Source organism: Macaca mulatta, chromosome 19 (assembly GCF_049350105.2).
Source record: "Macaca mulatta isolate MMU2019108-1 chromosome 19, T2T-MMU8v2.0, whole genome shotgun sequence".
Taxonomy (NCBI): domain Eukaryota; kingdom Metazoa; phylum Chordata; class Mammalia; order Primates; family Cercopithecidae; genus Macaca; species Macaca mulatta.
Genome location: NC_133424.1, coordinates 5,468,009 through 5,488,286, shown reverse-complemented (window position 1 = coordinate 5,488,286; position 20,278 = coordinate 5,468,009).

Below are 20,278 nucleotides of genomic sequence, written 5' to 3'. Positions count from 1 at the left end.
GGATGATCTTGGCCAGGAATGCAGGCTCACTGGGTGATGAGGGTCAGTAAGAGTGCAGTCCCGGGGCAGAGTTCAGCCTGGAGTTGGAGGCTCTATCGAGGGTCCAGGCTCAACCCAGGGTCGGGATTTAGACGGGGTCGCAGGCTCTATTTCGGGTCAGACCTCAGCCTAGCGAGGGGCTCAGCCCTGAGTTGGGAGCTCAGGCGGATGGAGACTCTTTTGGGTTTGAGGCTTGGCCCAGGCCCAGGGCTCAGAGAGGGATCAGAGGCTCTATCCAAAGTTGGGGTCTCAGTCCAGGTGCCAGCTCTATTGGGATTGAGGTTTAGCCCAAGGCGGGAGCTCAGCCCAGTGTCGCGGTTCCGTAGGAGGTCGGGGCTCGATTCAGAGTCGCGGGCTCTATAACCCGGTAAGGCTCCGCCGGGTGGGAGTCGGGTCCGGAGTCCCGAGGGTCCTGGGGGTCGCCGCCGCGCCGCTTCCGATCATGCCCGGCAGAGGGCGCGCTCTGCCCACAGTCCGGGCTGGCGGCGCCTTCGCTTCCCCGGAACGCGCGGCCGGGGCGGGCGGGATCTGCGTGCGGGGCGGGGTCTCCGGGCCCAAGTCTCCCCTGAGCCTAGACACAGGAGCGTCACCCGCACCCCCAGGCCAGGCCTCGCATCCCGTCGGGCTGTGCAACCCGCAGCTAGCGACCCCCTTCTCCGGACCTCTGCCCCGGCCCAGTGCCATGGGATCCCGGTTGGGGGAGCTATGGAACCTGGAATGTGGGGGCAATGGGACTCCGTTTGCGGGGATGATGAGACCTTGGTTGAGGTGGGAGATGGGACTCCGTTTGTGGGGTGATGGGACCCTGGTTGCGGGGGACCGATGAGATCCCATTTGAGGGGCTTGGAGGAGGCGGCTTATTCTGTTCTGCAGGAGCCTGGAGGACTCGTCTTGGGGGCCAGAACGCACTCCCCTCCCCCACCCCCCCCTTCCAATGGTAACTCCTACACGTCCGCCATCCATCTGTCCCCAGCCCATCTGTCTGTCTCTGCAAGACCCTTTCCAAGGCCACTTGAGAAAGGGAGTGGGTGGGTGGGCGGGCCCAGAGCAGGCACGGAAGGAGGGAGTGCATCTTGCTGGAGCACTCACCTCTCAAAGTCCAGGCCCGGGGGTCTCCTGGAACTTTCCCAAGGTCACTGGAAGAGAGGGAGGGGCCGTCACCCTCCCTGGGATCAGGGGCTGGGCGTGGGGTTAGGGGCACACTCCTTTCCCCCAAGCCACTAAACCAACTCCCTCTGTCCTCCTGCTGCCAGAGAAGGAGCCAGGCTGCCCCCAAGGGAGGATGGATTTACAAGTGTCAGCCGCGCAGACGCCAGCATGTGTCAGCCGGGTGTCTGGGGAGGTAGAAGGCGCGTGTGTGCCTGTGTGCTCCTGTGGGTGGGTGGGTGTGTTTGGGGTGAGGGCATCACAATCTGCTTCTGCCCCTGGGGCTAGAGAGTCCTTAGTCATCCCGGGCAGGAAAGGAAACTTCACTTTTTGGAACCTCAGTGACTACATCTGGAAGATGGGTGCAGTGATCGTAGCGGATTCAGAGATGTGTAAAACTACAAGGATGGGGTGCTGGGACTCAGCACTCTTGCATTGGCTGACGGCCTCGATAAGACACCAGCAGCCGGGTGCGGTGGCTCATGCCTGTAATCCCAGCACTTTGGGAGACCAAGGCGAGCAAATCACTTGAGGTCAGTTTGAGACCAGCCTGGCCAACATGGTGAAACCCCGCCTCTACAAAAAATACTAAAATTAGCCGGGCGTGGTGGTGAGCACCTGTGGTTTCAGCTACTTAGGAGGCTAAGACGGGAGAATCATTTAAACCTGGGAGGAGGAGGTTGCAGTGAGCAGAGATTGTGCCACAGGACTCCAGTCTGGGTGACAAAGCAAGACTCTGTCCAAAAAGAAAGAAAGAAAGAGAGAGAGAGAGAGAGAGAGAGAGAGAGAAAACAGCTGAGAATTGCCCCACCCAGAGATCAGAAAAGCTAGGGTATTTATCGCCCCATGTTCAACCAGCATTGGCAAAGGACTGCTCCCAGGAACCTTAGCTCTGGGCAGAGAGAACGCCCCAAAACAGGAAGATATGTCTGTGGTTCTGAGCAGCTGCTACAGGACATGACTCAGTGTAGGCTAATGAGAGCCAGCCCTGGGGCTTAGTCCAGAACTAGAGAAGGCAGCACCAGGCTGGGGAAATACCAGCTGGGATCTGGTAAAGGTTGGTATGAGATCTGCCTTCTGGCAAAAGCCAGGGGAGAAGAACAGAGCTAAGTCTGGGAAGGAGACTGCATACTGGGGTCCCTTGAACAAACTGTGCCTGAAGCGCCTCTAGAGTAGGCAAGGACTCTCTCTCTCTCTCTCTCTCTCGCTCGCTGTCTTTCTCTCTCTCTCTCTCTCTCTCTCTCTCTCGCTGTCTTTCCCCCTCCCCCTCTCTGTCTTGATGGGGTCTCACTGTGTTGTCCAGGCTGAGGCCGGGAGTTCAAGACCAGCCTGGACAAGATAGTGAGCAAGAGTCCTCCTGCCTCAGCCTCCCAAAGTGCTGGGATTGCAGACACAAGCCTCTTCACCCAGCCCTAACACCTTGTATTTTAACAGCTCAGTGATATGTTCAGTTCCCCTACTGAACTGAGAGTCCTGGAAGAGCAGGTCTGGGCCCATATTTCTCCTGCCATGTCCCTGGTGCCCAAAACAGGGCCTGGCACACAGTAGGTGCTCACTTAGATAAGCGTTAAGCAATCAAATGAGATTTCTTTTCTCAATTTGTGGTTGAGAAAACAAAGCCCAGGAAGGGTAGCAGACTTGTCCACAAAGCAAGTGGGAATCGGGGTCAGGATTCAAATCAGACTTATGTGACTCATGGCCCAGCACGTCACTTCATGGAGCACTTCTGCCATCCGCCCTGCCCACCATGGCTCGATCTGGCCAGCCTCTCTGCTCCTTATCTCCCTGAAATGCCCCTCACCCCCGCCATAGCTTCCAGGAAGACCCCACAGGGCCCAGGCAATCCAGGAGGGCTTCCTGCAGGAAGAGCTCCCAGACAGCACAGTGTGCTGAGAGCTGTGTCTGACTGTGAAATGCCGGTTGATTTGCTCCTCTACATCTTTGCAGAAGGCACAGGGAACATGTGGGAAATATTTCCACAGCTGTCCTCACACTTACCCATCTGTCCCGATGACTTCATCAGAGCTTGAGCTGGGGGTGTGGCTGACCTCATCTTCCCACCTCCCATAGCGTGGGGAGCAGAATCCTGACCTGTTAAAGATTAACTCAGCAGCCCCACGCCTGGCCTGAATCTCAGGCAGCGAGCTCCTTCTGCTCATTATCTGAGTCTCTGCCTGCTGTTAAAGTTCCCCTTTTAGCTGATAAGGAAAGTGAGCCCAGAGAGTGACGTCCCATGCCCCGAGACACACAGCATGTGCTGAGAGCTGGACTGGTCTCTCCTTGGCCACTGTCCTGCCTCTTCAGTGCATTCTCTGCAGAGCCACTAGAGGGTGCCCGTGAGCACCTGACTCAGGTCCTGTTCCTCCTCTGTCCACAGCCCTCTATGGCTCCCACCTTCTTCAAGGTCGAGACCCAAGTCCTTCCTGCAGCGCATGAGGGCCTGCGTGACCTGCCCCATCCCCTCCTTGCCCTGCCCTCCTCCCTCTCTACCCCTCACCCACGCTACTCCAGTCACATGGGCCTCCTTGCTATTCCTCCAACACGCCAGGTGTGGTCCTGCCCCAGGGCCTTTGCACTCATGGTGCCCATAGCCTGGGATGCTGTTCCCTGTAGATCTTCCTAGAGCACTTGCTCTAATCAGCTCAGGATGAGCAAGGGAAAGGGAGAAAACCACTCACAGAGGGATAGGGGAATGCTGACGAAACGCTGTCGTTTTTGTTTTTGTTTTTGTTTTTTGAGACGGAGTTTTGCTCTGTCACCCACGCTGGAGTGCAATGCCGTGATCTCAGCTCACTGCAACCTCCGCCTCCCGGGTTCAAGCGATTCTCTTTCCTCTTCCTCAGCCTCCCAAGTAGCTGGGATTACAGGTGCGTGCCACCACACCAAGCTAATTTTTGTATTTTTAGTAGAGAGGGGTTTCACCATGTTGGCCAGGCTGGTCTCGAATTCCTAACCTCAAGTGATCCGCCTGCTTCAGCCTCCCAAGGTTCTGGGGTTACAGGCGTGAGCCACTGCACCCAACCCATGAAACCGTTTCTAGCTCCCTTCATCTCTCCTACTGAAGAAAGACCTTCAGCCCACCTGGTGAGTCATGGTCATGGCTGGGCCTCTGTTTCCCATTTGGAAGAGACAGGTAACGCTTCCCAAATCCCTGCCAGTGGCTTCTCATATTTTCTTCCATTTCCCCATATCCACAGTTATCTGTTTTCCTTTAAACCTCACATCTGAAATATCAGCCAATGCATTTTAAAAATATTTTTTAGGGCCGGGCGCAGTGGCTCACACCTGTAATCCCAGCTCTTTGGGAGGCTGACGCGGGAGGATTGCTTGAGGCCAGGAGTTCCAGACTAGCCTGGGTAACATAACGAGACTCCATCTCTACAAAAAAAAAAAAAAAAAGCAAAAATTAGCCAGACATGGTGGTGCACGCCTGTGGTCCCAGCTACTCAGGAGGCCAAGGTGAGAGGATCACTTGAGCCTGGAAGGCCGAATGATCTGGTTTGCTTCGGTGTCCTCATCCAAATCTCATCTGGAATTGTAATCCCCATGTGTTGAGGGAGGGAGCGATTAGATCATGGGGGCAGTTTCCCCCATGCTGTTCTTCTGATAGTGAGTGAGTTGTCACGAGATCTGATGGTTTTATAAGTGTTTGAAGTTTCTCCTGCGTCCAGCCGTCTTGTGAAGAAGGTGGCTGCTTCCTCTCCCACCATGATCGTAAATGTCCTGAGGCTACCCCAGCCATGCAGAATTGAGTCCATTAAACTTCTTTCCTTTATAAATTACCCAGGCGCGGTGGCTCACGCCTGTCATCCCAGCACTTTGGGAGGCCGAGGCGGGCGGATCACAAGGTCAAGAGATCCAGGCCATCCTGACCAACATGGCGAAACCCCATCTCTACTAAAAAATACAAAAAAATTAGCTGGGCGTGGTGGCACGCACCTGTAGTCACAGCTATTCGGGAGGCTGAGGCAGGAGAACCACTTGAACCAGGGAAGCGGAGGTTGGAGTTTGCAGTGAGCCAAGATCGCACCACTGCACTCCAGCCTGGGCAACAGAGCGAGACCCCATCTCAAAATAAATAAATAAATAAACAAACAAACAAAAAAGAAAGAAATAAATTACCCAATCTCAGGGACGTTCTTTATAGCAGTGTGAGAACAGACCAATACATTCAGGCTTCAGTGAGCCATGATTGTACCACTGCATTCTAACCTGGGTGACAGAATGAGACCCTGTCTCTAAAAAAATAAAACAAAAAATAAATCCTTTTTTTTTTTTTTTTTTTGAGACGGAGCCTCATTCTGTCGTCCAGGCTGGAGTGCAGTGGCGTGATCTCGGCTCACCGCAAGCTCTGCCTTCCGGGTTCACACCATTCTCCTGCCTCAGCCTCCCAAGTAGCTGGGACTACGGGTGGCCGCCACCACGCCCAGCTAGTTTTTTTTGTATTTTTAGTAGAGACGGGATTTCACCTTGTTAGCCAGGATGGTCTCGATCTCCTGATCTCGTGATCCACCCGCCTCGGCCTCCCAAAGTGCTGATATTACAGGCGTGAGCCACTGCGCCGGACCCCTTTTTTTTTAATCGAAAAGGTGAAAGGAAAATCAGCTTCTCTCACCAGAGATTGAAGGTAACTGAAAATACAATTTAGTCTCATTGACTTAAATGGATCCCGTAGCGATGGAAGGAATGACAGGTGGGAGAGACTTGAACCACTCCCCCAACCCCTCGCCCCTGGCAGCAGCCAACTGAGACTTGAGAAACACAGAACAGATATTCAAAGGGGTCACTGTGCAACTGGGGTTCCAGGTTATTTCATACCACGCCAAACACTCTGAAGTCATATTTTGTTTTGTTCTTTGTTTGTTGTTTGTTTTGAGACGGAGTTTCGCTCTTTTTGCCCAGGCTGGAGTGCAGTGGCGTGATCTCAGCTCACCGCAACCTCCGCCTCCCAGGTTCAAGCCATTCTCCTGCCTCAGCCTCCTGAGTAGCTGGGATTACAGGTGCACACCACCACGCCCAGCTAATTTTTGTATTTTTATTTATTTTTGTTTATTATCTATTTATTTATATATTTTTTGAGATGGAGTCTCGCTCCTGTCGCCCAGGCTGGAGTGCAATGGCACGATCTTGGCTTACTGCAACCTCTGCCTCCCGGGTTCAAGCAGTTCTCCTGCCTCAGCCTCCCGAACATCTGGGATTACAGGCACCTGCCACCACACCCAGCTAATTTTTGTATTTTTAGTAGAGACAGGGTTTCACTATGTTGGCCAGACTGGTCTCAAACTCCTGACCTCAGGTGATCCACCTGCCACAGCCTCCCAAAGTGCTGGGATTACAGGTGTGAGTCACCGCGCCTGGCCTATTTTTTTTTTTTTTTTTTTTTTTTTGACACAGAGCCTCGCTCTGTTGCCCAAGCTGGAGTGCAGTGGTATGATCTCACTGCAACTTCTGCCACCCGGGTTCAAGCGATCCTCCTGCCTCCACCTCCCGAGTAGCTGGCATTACAGGTGCCTGCCACCACACCCAGCTAATTTTTGTATTTTTAGTAGAGACGGGGCTTCACCATGTTGGCCAGGCTGGTCTTCAACTCCTGACCCCTAGTGATCTGCCCACCTCTGCCTCCCAAAGTGTTGGGATTATAGGCCTGAGCCACTGTATCTGGCCTGTCTTGTTTTCTGCTGTGTTCTCAGGACCTAGAACAGGTGGGTACACAGTAGGTGCTCAATAAATGTTTGTGACATAAACGAATGCACCCATGTCTCTTCCTCCTTATGGCCCATTGTGCTTGGCAGAATACTGACACCTCCCCATCCAAAGATGTCCACATCCTAATTCCCAAATCCTATGCATACAGTACCTCAAATTGGCAAAAAGGACTTTGCAAATAGGATTACATTAAGGATCTTGAGATGAGTAGATGATCCTGGATTATCCGGATAAGCCCAGTGCAATCACAGGGTGCTTATAAGAAGGAAGCAGGAGGCTGGGCACAGTGGCTTATGCCTGTAATCCCCACACTTTGGGAGGCCGAGGCTGGCAGATAACCTGAGGTCAGGAGTTCGAGACCAGCCTGGCCAACATGGTGAAACCCTGTCTCTACTAAAAATACAAAAATTGGCTGAGGGTGGTGGCGGGCGCCTGTAATCCCAGCTGCTCTGGAGGCTGAGGCTGGAGAATCACTTGTGCTCAGGAAGTGGAGGCTGCAGTGAGCTGAGATTGCCCCACTGCACTCCAGCCTGGGTGACAGAGTGAGACTCTGTCTCAAAAAAACAAACCAAACTAAACCAAAAAAAAGATGGGGCCCAGCGCAGTGGCTTATGCCTGTAATCCGATCACTTTGGGAGGCCGAGGCGGGTGGATCACAAGGTCAGGAGTTCGAGACGAGCCTGGTCAATATGGTGAAACCCCATCTCTACTAAAACTACAAAAAAAATTTAGCCAGGTGTGGTAGCAGGCACCTGTAGTCCCAGCTACTCGGGAAGCTGAGGCAGAAGAATCGCTTGAACCTAGGAGGCGGAGGTTGCAGTAAGCCGAGGTCGCACCACTGCACTCCAGCCTTGGCAAGAGAGCGAGACTCTGGAGATTGTCTCAAAAAAAAAAAAAGAAGAAGAAGAAGAAGGAAGCAGGAATGCCAGGTTCAGAGAAGTAGACTCGATAATAGAAACAACCAGGGTGAGGTAGCTTGAGAAAGACTCCATCAGCCCTTGCTGGCTTGGAGATGGAGGAAGGGGCCACGAGCCAAGGAATGCAAGAAGCCTCTGAAGGCTGGGCACGGTGGCTGATGCCTGTAATCCCTGCACTTTGGGAGGCCAAGGTAGGAGGACCCTTGAGGTCAGGAGTTCGAGACCAGCCTGGCCAACAAAGAGAGACCCCCCCCAGTCTCTACAACATAAAATTAAATTAAAAACGAAGCCTCTAGAAGCTGGAAGAGCAAGGAGAGCAGTTCTCCTCCAGAGCCTCCAGAAGGAATGCAATCCTGCAGTCGCCTTGATTTTAGTGGAGAACTCAGAACCCTAAGGAGGCCGGGCGTGGTGGCTCACGCCTGTTATCCCAGCAATTTGGGAGGCCGAGGTGGGCGGATCATCTGAGGTCAGGAGTTCAATACCAGTCTGGCCAACATGGTGAAACGTTCTCTCTAAAATAAATAAATAAATAAGCCAGGCGTGGTGGTGCACACCTGTAATCGTAGCTACTCAGGAGGCTGAGGTAGGAGAATCACTTGAACCCGGGAGGCGGAGGTTGCAGTGAGCAGAGATCACGCCACTGCACTCCAGCCTGTGTGACAGAGTGAGACTCCATTTCAAAAAAAAAAAAAAGAATTTGAGAATCCTTTGCCTTGAGTTTCCTAGTGGCGATCACAAATGGTTTTGCCGACTCTCTTCCTTAGCAACCAGCAACCCCAATTTTCCTTGGGGAGCAGCCCTTTCCGCACTTCTAGTCCCAGGAGTTAGCCGACTCTGACCTCCCCCAGCTGTTCTGGCCAATCAGCGCACTACCTCTTTTGGGGGTTGCTATGATTGGTTCAGGACTGAGCCAGTGAGAATGAGGAAAGGAGGCTCGCTTTTTCCCTACCACCAGGACATAGAGCTGGGAGGATGGAGTTTGGAGCCACTGAGGGGCACCCTTGCCACTAAGAAGGGGAAGCCCACCTCGAGGGTGAGGCTGGGAGAAGCCAGCCCGGAAGAAAGCAGAGTGGAGAGATGGCAAGAGAAAAATTGCTAATGTCATGAGTCGAGTTCCTGGATCCAACCATACCTGAAGCTGTAATATTGCACTTGTCAATGAGCCTGGGTAGTAATTTCCTTTTTTTTTCTTTTATTCTTTTTTTTTTTTCTCTTTGAGACGGAGTCTGGCCCGGCCACTTTTTCTTTTTTGTTGTTATTGTGGGAGTGGTTCTTTTAATGACTGGCAAAAGAACGCCAACGAGCGGCCGGGCGCGGTGGCTCACGCCTGTAATCCCAGCACTTTGGGAGGCCGAGGCGGGTGGATCACGAGGTCAGGAGATCGAGACCATCCTGGCTAACACAGTGAAACCCCGTCTCTACTAAAAATACAAAAAACTAGCCGGGTGTGGTGGCGGGAACCTGTAGTCCCAGCTACTCAGGAGGCTGAGGCAGAAGAATGGCGTGAACCCGGGAGGTGGAGCTTCCAGTGAGCGGAGATCGTGCCACCGCACTCCAGCCTGGGCGACAGAGCAAGGCTCCGTCTCAAAAAAAAAAAAAGAATGCCGATGAGCACCTTTTCTGAATAATGTGTGAGATCTTGCAATTTCTGGAACAGCTGTGGGGGGAAAGCGCTATGACCTGAGAGTCATTCCCAATTTATTTATTTATTTTTATTTTTATTTATTTATTTTTTTGAGACAGAGTCTCGCTCTGTTACCCAGGCTGGAGTGCAGTGGTGCGATCTCAGCTCACTGCAAGCTCCGCCTCCCGGGTTCACGCCATTCTCCTGCCTCCGCCTCCCGAGTAGCTGGGACTACAGGCGCCCGCCACCTCGCCTGGCTAGTTTTTTGTGTTTTTTTAGTAGAGACGGGGTTTCACCATGTTAGCCAGGATGGTCTCGATCTCCTGACCTCGTGATCTGCCCGTCTCGGCCTCCCAAAGTGCTGGGATTACAGGCATGAGCCACCGCGCCCGGCCCTATTATTTTATTATATATTTGTTGTAGAGACAAGAGTCTTGCTATATTGCCCAGGATGATCTCAAACTCCTGGCCTCAAGAGATCCTCCTGCCTCAGCCTCCCAAAGTACTAGGGTTACAGGCATGAGCCACAATGCCTGGCTGGTTCCACTTCCAACTGGTTAAGAGTCTGAAGCCAGAGACAGTCTCATGCTTAAACTGGGTAGTGATGGTGTACTGCAGGCAAGGGTGCCTAGCACCATAACAGGGCAGTGAGGTGGCCCTGGGGCAAAACCCAGGAGCCTGGAGGCCAAAAAGGCCACAATAGACTGGGGGAGATTTGAAGAGAAAGCCTGAAAAATCCGAGGTTTCAAGTGTCAGTAAAACCGTGGGAGACAGCCAGGTGAAATGGCTGACATCTGTAATCCCAGCAGTCAGCAGTTCGGGAGGCCGAGGTGGGTGGATCACCTGAGGTCAGGAGTTCGAGATCAGCCTGGTCAACATGGTGAAACCCCATCTCTACTAAAAATACAAAAATTAGCCAGGCTTGGTGGCAGGCGCCTGTAATCACAGCTATTCGGGAGTCTGAAGTAGGGGAATTGCCTGAACCTGAGAGGTGGATGTTGCAGTGAGCCAGGATTGCACCATTGCACTCCAGCCTGGGTGACAGAGCAAGACTTTGTCTCAAAAAAAAAAAAAAAAAAAAAAATTGGCTGGTGGCTCAGCCTGTAATCCCAGCACTTTGGGAGGCCGAGGTGGGCGGATCACGAGGTCAGGAGATCGAGACCATCCTGGCTCACATGGTGAATCCCCGTCTCTACTAAAAATACAAAAAAAATTAGCCAGGCGTGCTGGCGGGCGCCTCATAGTCCCAGCTACTCAGGAGGTGGAGGGAGGAGGATGGCGTGAACCCGGGAGGCAGAACTTTCAGTGAGCTGAGATCGCACCACTGCACCCCAGCCTGGGCAACAGAGCAAGACTCCGTCTCAAAGATATATATATATATATATATGAAGAAGGGGAGCTTCCACAGTTACCGGTTGCAGCTTAATCCTAGAAAGCACTTGGGCATTAAATAGTCAGGTAAACCACGCACACATCCAACATTCCAGCAATTCCATTTCTAGTCATAGTTCTTAGAGAAATACTTTGCCAAGTGCATAAAGAGAGAGGAAAAGACTTTTCATAGTAGCGGCGTTTGTAATGTTAAAAACCAGGAATAGAGCAGGGTGCGGTGGTATGCACCTATAGTCCCAGCTACTTCGGAGGCCAAGTCAGGAGGATCACTTGAGACCAGGAGTTCGAGGCTGTGGGGTGCTATGATTGTGTCTGTGAATAGCCACTGCACTCCAGCCTGGTCAGCATAGGAAGGCTGCATCTGTAAAACAAAAACAAAACCAGGAATTAACCTAAAAGTTCATGGACAGAGCAGGGCGTGGTACCTCATACTTGTAATCCCAGCACTTTGGGAGGCCGAGGCAGGTGGATCAGTTGAGGTCAGGAGTTAGAGACCAGCCTGGCCAATATGGAGAAACCCCATCTCTACTAAAAATACAAAAATGAGACTGGGCACGGTGGCTCACGCCTGTAATCCTAGCACTTTGGGAGGCCGAGGCGGGCGGATCACAAGGTCAGGAGATCGAGATTATCCTGGCTAACAAGGTAAAACCTCTTCTTTACTAAAAATACAAAAAAAATTAGCCGGGCGTGGTGGCAAGCACCTGTAGTCCCAGCTACTCGGGAGGCTGAGGCAGGAGAATGGCGTGAACCCGGGAGGTGGAGCTTGCAGTGAGCCGAGATTGTGCCACTGCACTCCAGCCTGGGCAACAAAGCCAGACTCCGTCTCAAAAAAAAAAAAAAAAAAACACACACACACACAAAAAGTAGCCAGGAGTGGTGGTCCATGCCTGTAATACCAGCTACTTGGGAGGCTGAGGCGGGAGAATCACTTGAACCCAGGAGGCGAAGGTTGCGGTAAGCTGAGATCGCACCATTGCACTCCAGCCTGGGCAACAAGACTGAAACTCTGTCTCAAAAAAATAAATAAATAATAAAATAAAAATTTTTAAAAAGTAAAATAAAATACTAAGTGAAAAGAGCAAATTGCAGGATGATATATACCTTATGGGAATATTAATATTTATTTTTAGTGTGCGAAATTACACTAGTCACGTTCATGGATAGATGGGTGAGTTTATACGCATAAGAATGTAGAAAAATGGGGCCGGGCGTGGTGGCTCACGCCTGTAATCCCAGCACTTTGGGATGCCGAGGCGGGCAGATCACGAGGTCAGGAGATCGAGACCATCCTGGCTAACACGGTGAAACCCCGTCTCTACTAAAAATATAAAAAATTAGCTGGGCGTGGTGGCGGGCGCCTGTGGTCCCAGCTGCTCGGGAGGCTGAGGCAGGAGAATCGCTTGAACCCGGGAGGTAGAGCTTGCAGTGAGCCGAGATCGCGCCACTGCACTCCAGCCTGGGCGACAGAGCAAGACTCCGTCTCAAAAAAAAAAAGAGTGTAGAAAAATGTGTGACTGGAGAAGGTCAAAGGCCACTGTGCCTTGACTTCTAGGATTTCCATTCTTTCTTACAAAGCAGAACAGACCTGAAACAAATATGAGAAGGGTTAAGCACTGCTGGTCGTGCATGGAGGAAACTCAGGTGCTTGCTCTATTTGTCTTTGCCCTTGTCTTTCTTTTTTACTTTCCTCAAAATTAGAAAAAAAAATGTTGATAACAAATAAAGTTATGGAGGATTTAAATAGGTGGGGAGGAAGTAGGAGTGTGTTCCAGCAGAGGTACCAGCTTCAGCAAAGGCTGGGAGGCAGCAGTGAGCACGGCCTTTGGGAGATAAGAAGATCTATTGCAGAGGCTGGGCACGGTGGCTCACGCCTGTCATCCCAGCACTTTGGGAGGCCGAGGTGGGAGGGACACTTGAGATCAGGAGTTTGAGACCAGCCAGGCCAACATGGCGAAACCCCGTCTCTACTAAAAATACAAAAATTAGCCAGGTGTGGTGGCGCATGCCTGTAATCCCAGCTACTAGGGAGGCTGAGGCAGGAGAATCACTTGAGCCTGGGAGGCGGAGGTTGCATTGAGCTGAGATCATGCCACTGCACTGCAGCCTGGACGACAGAGCAAGACTCTGTCTCAAAAAAAAAAAAAAGGATAAAAGGAAACCTACAGCAATCATTCTATGTCCGGGGGCACACTTGAATCCTTTGCCCAGCCCCGAGCTCTTGACCAATTCATTCAGAATCTCCAGTGGAGGGGAGGGATGGAAGGTGTTGCAGGGCAGGACTGGGAGCCATGAGATACACGGTCTAGTGCAGTACCCACTTAAAACATGTTTGCTGAGTGGTGACTGAATTATGTAGGGAGAGTGAAAATGAAGGCTACGGGGACAGGCTGGCAGGGGCCAGCCTATAGTTGGGACTTGGGCAGTCCAGATCGAGTTCCCTTAATTGTGCTTAACACATTACAAATATTAGCCTAAGAGAATTCCAGGTGATAAAAAATGTCCTAAAGAAAATACAAGCACCAGGTATAGTGGCGTGCCAGCTACGTTCCAGCTATGGGGGAAGCTGAGGCAGGAGGATTGCTTGAGTCCAGGAGTTCGAGGCTGATCATGCCACTGCACTCCAGCCTGGGCGACAGGAGACCCTGCCTAAAAAAAAAAAAAAAAAAAAAAAAAAAAAAAAAGATGATGATGATGATGACGACGTGACAGAAAACAGCTTGGCAGCTTCTTTAGTCAGGGTGGTCAGGGAGGACTTCCTGGAGGAGGTAACATTGGAGCTGAGCCCTAAAGTTTGAGAAGCTAGCCCTAAAGATGGCAAAGGATGGGTGTGGTGGTGTGCGCCTGTAATCCCAGCTACTAGGTAGGCTGAGGCAGGAGAATTGCTTGAATCTGGGAGGCGGAGGTTGCAGTGAGCAAAGATCGCCCCACTGCACTGCAGCCTGGGCAACAGAGCAAGACTCTGTCTCAAAAAAAAAAAAAAAAAAAAAAAAAGATGGGAAAGGAGGACCAGGCAGAGAGAACCAGCAAACAGTTGGTTCCAGCACAGGGTGACCAGGGTGACCAGGGTGACCAGGGCTGTTTTGGGGGATGCCCAGGGTATTAGAAGATCTGACGGGTGGGCCTGGTTCAGGTACAGGTCAGGCAAGGCTTCTGAGAGAAGGCAGCTGGAATCCAGATCTGACTTATCTCTGTCCAGCCCTGTCACTTGTGAGCAGAAAGGCCACCACCCCGCCCCCAGCGTCCCCGAGGGAAATGGCACCTGAATCAAGGCGTTTATTTTTTTCCGAGGGAGTGAAAGTGAACATGATCATCTCTCCATCCATCCGCTTTTTAAATTTAGCCCAGTGCACATGGAACTTTGGTTCAGGAAAAACAAGAAGTTATAAAAATATAATTCCATTCTTCATCACGGGCAGCAGAGGGAGCGAGGCGGGGAGAGACAGGGAAATTCAGAGGATGGGGAAGGCAGAAAACTCAGAAACAGCTCCAGAGCAGGGCTGCCTAGAGGGGAGGGTCCAGGGCCCCAGCCCCAGGCAGGCATCAAGCTCACCTCCTGTCCTGCCCTCTGCATAGCTCCCACGTCTTTCCCCATCTCCATCCCTCCCTCCCCTCTGCCCAAGGCCCTTCCCAGCCTCTCCCACCTTCTCCAATCCTGCCCCCAACAGCTGGGTCTCCACATGGCCAAGACCAGACTGGCCAATCTAAAATCTGGAATCTGACCAGGTGCGGTGGCTCACATCTGTAAACCCAGCACTTTGGGAGGCCAAGGTGGGCAGATAACCTGAGGTCAGGAGTTTGAGACCAGCCTGGGCAATATGGTGAAACCCCATCTCCACTAAAAATACAAAAAATAGCCGGGTGTGGTGGCGCACGCCTGTAATCCCAGCTACTCGGGAGGCTGAGGCAGGAGAATTGCTTGAACCCAGGAGGTAAAGGTTGCCGTGAGCAGAGATTGCACCACTGCACTCCAGCCTGGGTGACAGAGTGAGACTCTGTCTCAAAACAAACAATTATATATATGTATATAGAACTTTTCTTTTTTTTTTTTTGAGACGGAGTCTCGCTCTGTCGCCCAGGCTGGAGTGCAGTGGCCGGATCTCAGCTCACTGCAAGCTCCGCCTCCCGGGTTTACGCCATTCTCCTGCCTCAGCCTCCCGAGTAGCTGGGACTACAGGCACCCGCCACCTCGCCCGGCTAGTTTTTTTGTATTTTTTAGTAGAGACGGGGTTTCACCGTGTTAGCCAGGATGCTCTCGATCTCCTGACCTCGTGATCCGCCCGTCTCGGCCTCCCAAAGTGCTGGGATTACAGGCTTGAGCCACCGCGCCCGGCCTATAGAACTTTTCTTAAAAAACCCAACCACTCTTCTGTGTCAGTCTCACTCCAAGCCTAAGCCTGGGCTATTCCCTTGGCCTCTCTCCATCCTTCCAGAAAAGGACCCAGAGAAAGAAGTCCTGGATTTTGTCCTGGTCATCGTTAGCTGCCTAAGAAATTACCCAAAAACTTAGAGGTTTAAAACACCACACATTTAATTTTGTTTATTTATTTAGTTTATTTTTTATTTTATTTTTTGAGATGGAGTTTTTCTCTGTCAACCAGGCTGGAGACAACGGCATGATCTCGGGTCACTGCAACCTCCGCCTCCCGGGTTCAAGCGATCTTCTGCCCCAGCCTCTCGAGTAGTTGGGATTACAGGTATGCGCCACCACGCCCGGCTAGTTTTTGTATTTTTAGTAGAGATGGGGTTGCGCCATGTTGGCCAGGCTGGTCTTGAACTCCCGACCTTGTGATCCGCCTGCCTCGGCCTCCCAAATTGCTGGGATTACAGGCAGGAGCCACCCCAGAGCAGGAATTTTTGTTCTTTTGTTTTGTTCACTGCTGTGTTTCCATGCTAACGCACAGTAGGTGCTCAGTAAACACTCATTGAACAAATAAATTCACACGCACACAGATTCTTTGACGAATGTCTGCCTCCCCTTGAGGCTGGAACTGCCGGGAAGACAGGGCCAAGTCTGTTTTCTGTTTGTTTGTTTGTTTGTTTGTTTGTTTGTTTTTCTGGCTATAAGTTTATTCAATGCAAACTAATCCTCTCCAATTTTACCAAGGTGGCTGACCACATCCACCACCAAACTGGAATCCACCTCTAAACTGGAATTCGGTTGCTGACCCAGCCCTAGCCTTGGCTTCCTGGCCAGCACCAGGGGGCACAGAACCCCACCTGTGGGTCTCTGTCAGCTTCCCCTTTGGGAGTCTTGGAGGGCACTCACCTTCCAGACCTTTAGGCCAAGGTCTGCCAGTCTCTGGATGGCTGCGGTGTAGAGCGGCAGGCACACTCTGAGGGCAGATGGAGGTCATCATGGAGACACTAGATACCTTCATTGGTAAGGTACCAGTAGAAATGTCTCCAGTCGCCGGGCGCGGTGGCTCACGCCTGTAATCCCAGCACTTTGGGAGGCCGAGGCGGGCGGATCACGAGGTCAGGAGATCGAGACCATCCTGGCTAACACAGTGAAACCCCGTCTCTACTAAAAAATACAAAAAACTAGCCAGGCGAGGTGGTGGGGGCCTGTAGTCCCAGCTACTCGGGAGGCTGAGGAAGGAGAATGGCGTAAACCCGGGAGGCGGAGCTTGCAGTGAGCTGAGATCCGGCCACTGTACTCCAGCCTGGACGACAGAGTAAGACTCCGTCTCAAAAGAAAAAAAAAAAAAAAGAGTGAAACTCAGTCGCAGAAAAAAAAAAAAAAAAAAAGAAGAAGTTCATAAATGGCAATCCGGTTCTTCTTAGCCATCAACATCTCTGCAACTGTCAGGGCCGGAGCTGGTAAGGGGGCCGAGTCTGCTTTTGTCTCTACTGCTTCATTCCCCAGTAAATGAATCTCCGGCTACCACTGAATCTCTGTTCTAGGCTCCGGGGTCCCTAAGACCCCCGAGTCTGGGGTCAACTCTGCTGAAGTTTGGAGGGCCATGGTGGGGATACCTTCTCGGCCAGAGAAACACAAGATCCCAAATATCAGCGCCCCCGTTTCTTGAAACCCCCCCAGACCCTGGACAGCAGTGGTCTGGATCCTGTCTGTCAGCTTCATCTCTGTTGCTAGGCAACCCCAGTGCTCTCCTCCACCCCCATCTCCCCACATTCACACTTACTTCTTGGTGAAACAGACAAGCTCTTCCCAGCCGCCTCACCCCCAAGCCCATGCATTCCTGGGCACTCTCTCAGAACAAAATTGCCCTCTAGATGAGGGGTTGCACATAAAGCTGACCCCTCCCCACCTCCCATCCTCCCATTCTGCCTCCTGGGAACACGCACACACACACACACACACACACACACACACACATATATATATATATATATATATTTTTTTTTTTTGAGACAGAGTCTTACTTTGTTGCTCAGGCTGCAGTGCAGTGGCACGATCTCAGCTCCCCAGTTCAAGTGAGTCCCCTGCCTCAGCTCCCTAAGTAGCTGGGATTACAGGTATGCGCCACCATGCCCGGCTAATTTTGTATTTTTAGTAGAGATGGGGTTTTACTGCCCGCCTCAGCTTCCCAAAGTGCTGGGATTACAGGTGTGAGCCACGGCGCCCGGCCACCTCCTGGGAACGGGAATAGATGTCTGCAGTAGTTCCCATGATTCCGATTTCCCGTGTTCTAAAGTCAGAAGCACCTTCCCTATGTTGGCTGGCTTCACCGTCACCCATGGAGGCGGCACAGGCATTGTTGCTACACAGAGGAGGACGCTGAGGCTCCGAGATGCACATTTGACTGCCGCCAATCACACAGCAAGGGTTGGGCTGCTGGAACTCAAATCCAGAGCCTGTGGGGACCCCCCCACTCAAAGCTGCAGGGGGTCCTAGGCCAGGTGCTGTGTGACCTCAGGGAGGCCCCTCCCCTCTCTTTTGCTCCCAGCCAGCCAAGGAGAAGGTGAAGGCTTAAAATCAATTTGAATTCCATCTCCCTGGGCCAGGTGTCCTGGTGCATGCCTGAATCCCAACGCTTTGGGAGGCTGAGGTGGGGAGACCACTTGAGGTCAGGAGTTCAAGACCAGCCTGGGCTATGTAATGAGATCCCATCTACAGAAAATTTAAAAATTACGGCCAGGCGCGGTGGCTCACGCCTGTAATCCCAGCACTTTGGGAGGCCGAGGCAGGCGGATCACGAGGTCAGGAGATGGAGGCCATCCTGGCTAACATGGTGAAACCCTGTATCTACTAAAAATACAAAAATTAGGCCGGGCGCGGTGGCTCAAGCCTGTAATCCCAGCACTTTGGGAGGCTGAGATGGGCAGATCACGAGGTCAGGAGATCAAGACCATCCTGGCTAACCCGGTGAAACCCCGTCTCTACTAAAAATACAAAAAAAAATTAGTCAGGTGTGGTGGAGGGCGCCTGTAGTCCCAGCTTCTAGAGAGGCTGAGGCAGGAGAATGATGTGAACCCGGGAGGCAGCGGAGCTTGCAGTGAGCGGAGATCGCGCCACCGCACTCCAGCCTGGGCGACAGAGCGAGACTCCGTCTCAAAAAAAAAAAAAAAAAAAAAAATTAAAACATTCGCTGGGCGCAGTGGCAGGCACCTGTAGTCTCATTTACTCAGGAGGCTGAGGCAGGAGGATTGCTTGAGCCCAGGAGTTCGAGGCTGCAGTGGGCTACGATTGCACCACTATGAGGCACTCCAGCCTGGACGACAGAGTGAGACCCTGTCTCAAAAAAATACATAAACTCATCTCCCACCTCTGCCTCAGTACCTGGGAGGAAGGAGCTGGTGGGGGATCTGGAAGTAGCGGAGAGGGGGGCGCTGCAGGAGAGAGGCGAGTGTGGAGCCCAGAGGCTGGCAGCCCCGCAGGAGATGTGCAGCCAGAGCCTGTGAGACGGAAATAGAACGTCAGAGGAGAGGCAGAGTCAGAGGAGAGGCAGAGTCAGAGGAGAGGCAGAGTCAGGAGGGGCAGGGGAGGAAGACCAGACCATCCCCCTGTGCCCAGCCAGTGCGGAGGGGAACGCAGGTCCACAGGCGTGGGAAAGGGAGAAATTGGAGGAGAGGGAGGGGTGGGGAGGAAGGTGGTGGGTGAAGCAGGTGCCCCATGGGGAGAAGCAGAGACAAAAAGAGACAGAAACAGAGAGACCCAGGTGGGGGGTGCGGGGAAGACAGAGAGAGGGCTGGGGAGAGAGAGAAAAGAATGAGAAAAGGCAAGGAGAGAGGGGGAAAGAGAATGAGAAAGAAAGGGGAGAGAGAGAATGAGAAAGGGAGTGGGGGAGAGAGAATGAGAAAGAGATGGGGGAGGGGGAGGAGAGAATGAGAAAGCGGGGAGAGAGAAAGAGACAGGGAAGGAAAGAGGAGGGAGAGAGAGAGGGAGAAAGAGAAACGGAGGGAGAAAGTCGGGGGAGAGGGAGAAAGGGAGATGTAGACACAGAGAGACGTGTAGAGACCCAGAGATCCACACAGAGATAAGGAGAGATGAAGAGATCATCGTGGAGAACTGGGAGAGAGGGAGAGATGTGGCCAGCCCTAGACACCGAGTGCTGTCCGGATCATAATTGCCTGAGTAGTTTTAGGGGTTCTTTTAGCAGGCAGCATTGGGTATTCGGGCTAGTCCTGGCCAGTGCTGGAGCCTCGGGGTCTCCCAGTGTCCACCCCACAGCCCCTCATGGTCAGGCTGGGGTGGAAGGAACCCAGAACTGGGTGGGCAGTGGCCAGAGGGGCTCAAGAAGGGGAGCTAGAAGCAAAGCTATTGAAGGCAATTGATTGCCAGGAAGAAAAGGCTTTGGGGAAAAGCACTCTGGTAGAGGGACTAGCAGGTGCAAAAGCCGGGTTGGGGTGACACAAAGTCAGCGCAGGCTGGGCGCGGTGGCTCACGCCTGTAATCCCAGCACTTTGGGAGGCCAAGGTGGGCGGATCACAAGGTAAGGAGATGGAAACCATCCTGGCTAACACGGTGACACCCCGTCTCTCCTAAAAATATTTTAAAAATTAGCCCAGCGAGGTGGCAGGCACCTGTAGTCCCAGCTACTCGGGAGGCTGAGGCAGGAGAATGGCATGAACCCGGGAGGCAGAGCTTGCAGTGAGCCGAGATGGCACCACTGCACTCCAGCCTGGGTGACAGAGCGAGACTCCGTCTCAAAAAAAAAGAAAAAAAAAGAAATAAAGTCAGTGCACTTGGACATGGCAAGATTGTCCTGTGGCTCATGCTGGAATGGGTGCTGGGGAGGGGACAGGGTGGAGATGAGGCAGGAAAGGCCTCCAGGGTCATGTACCCCAAAATACAGGCATTGGGGCCCAGAGAGTCCTCCGTCTTGGTTTGGTTCATGAGGAGCCACCAGGCTGTGGAGAATTAAAATTGGACACAGCTGGACGCTGACCGAGGGGTCAGAGCTGGGGCAGAGGGACAATCCTGGGGAGCTCAGAGGGGAAGATAGTGGGGGCAGCAGACACTGATCCCTGGGATAAAACAGGCTGAGAA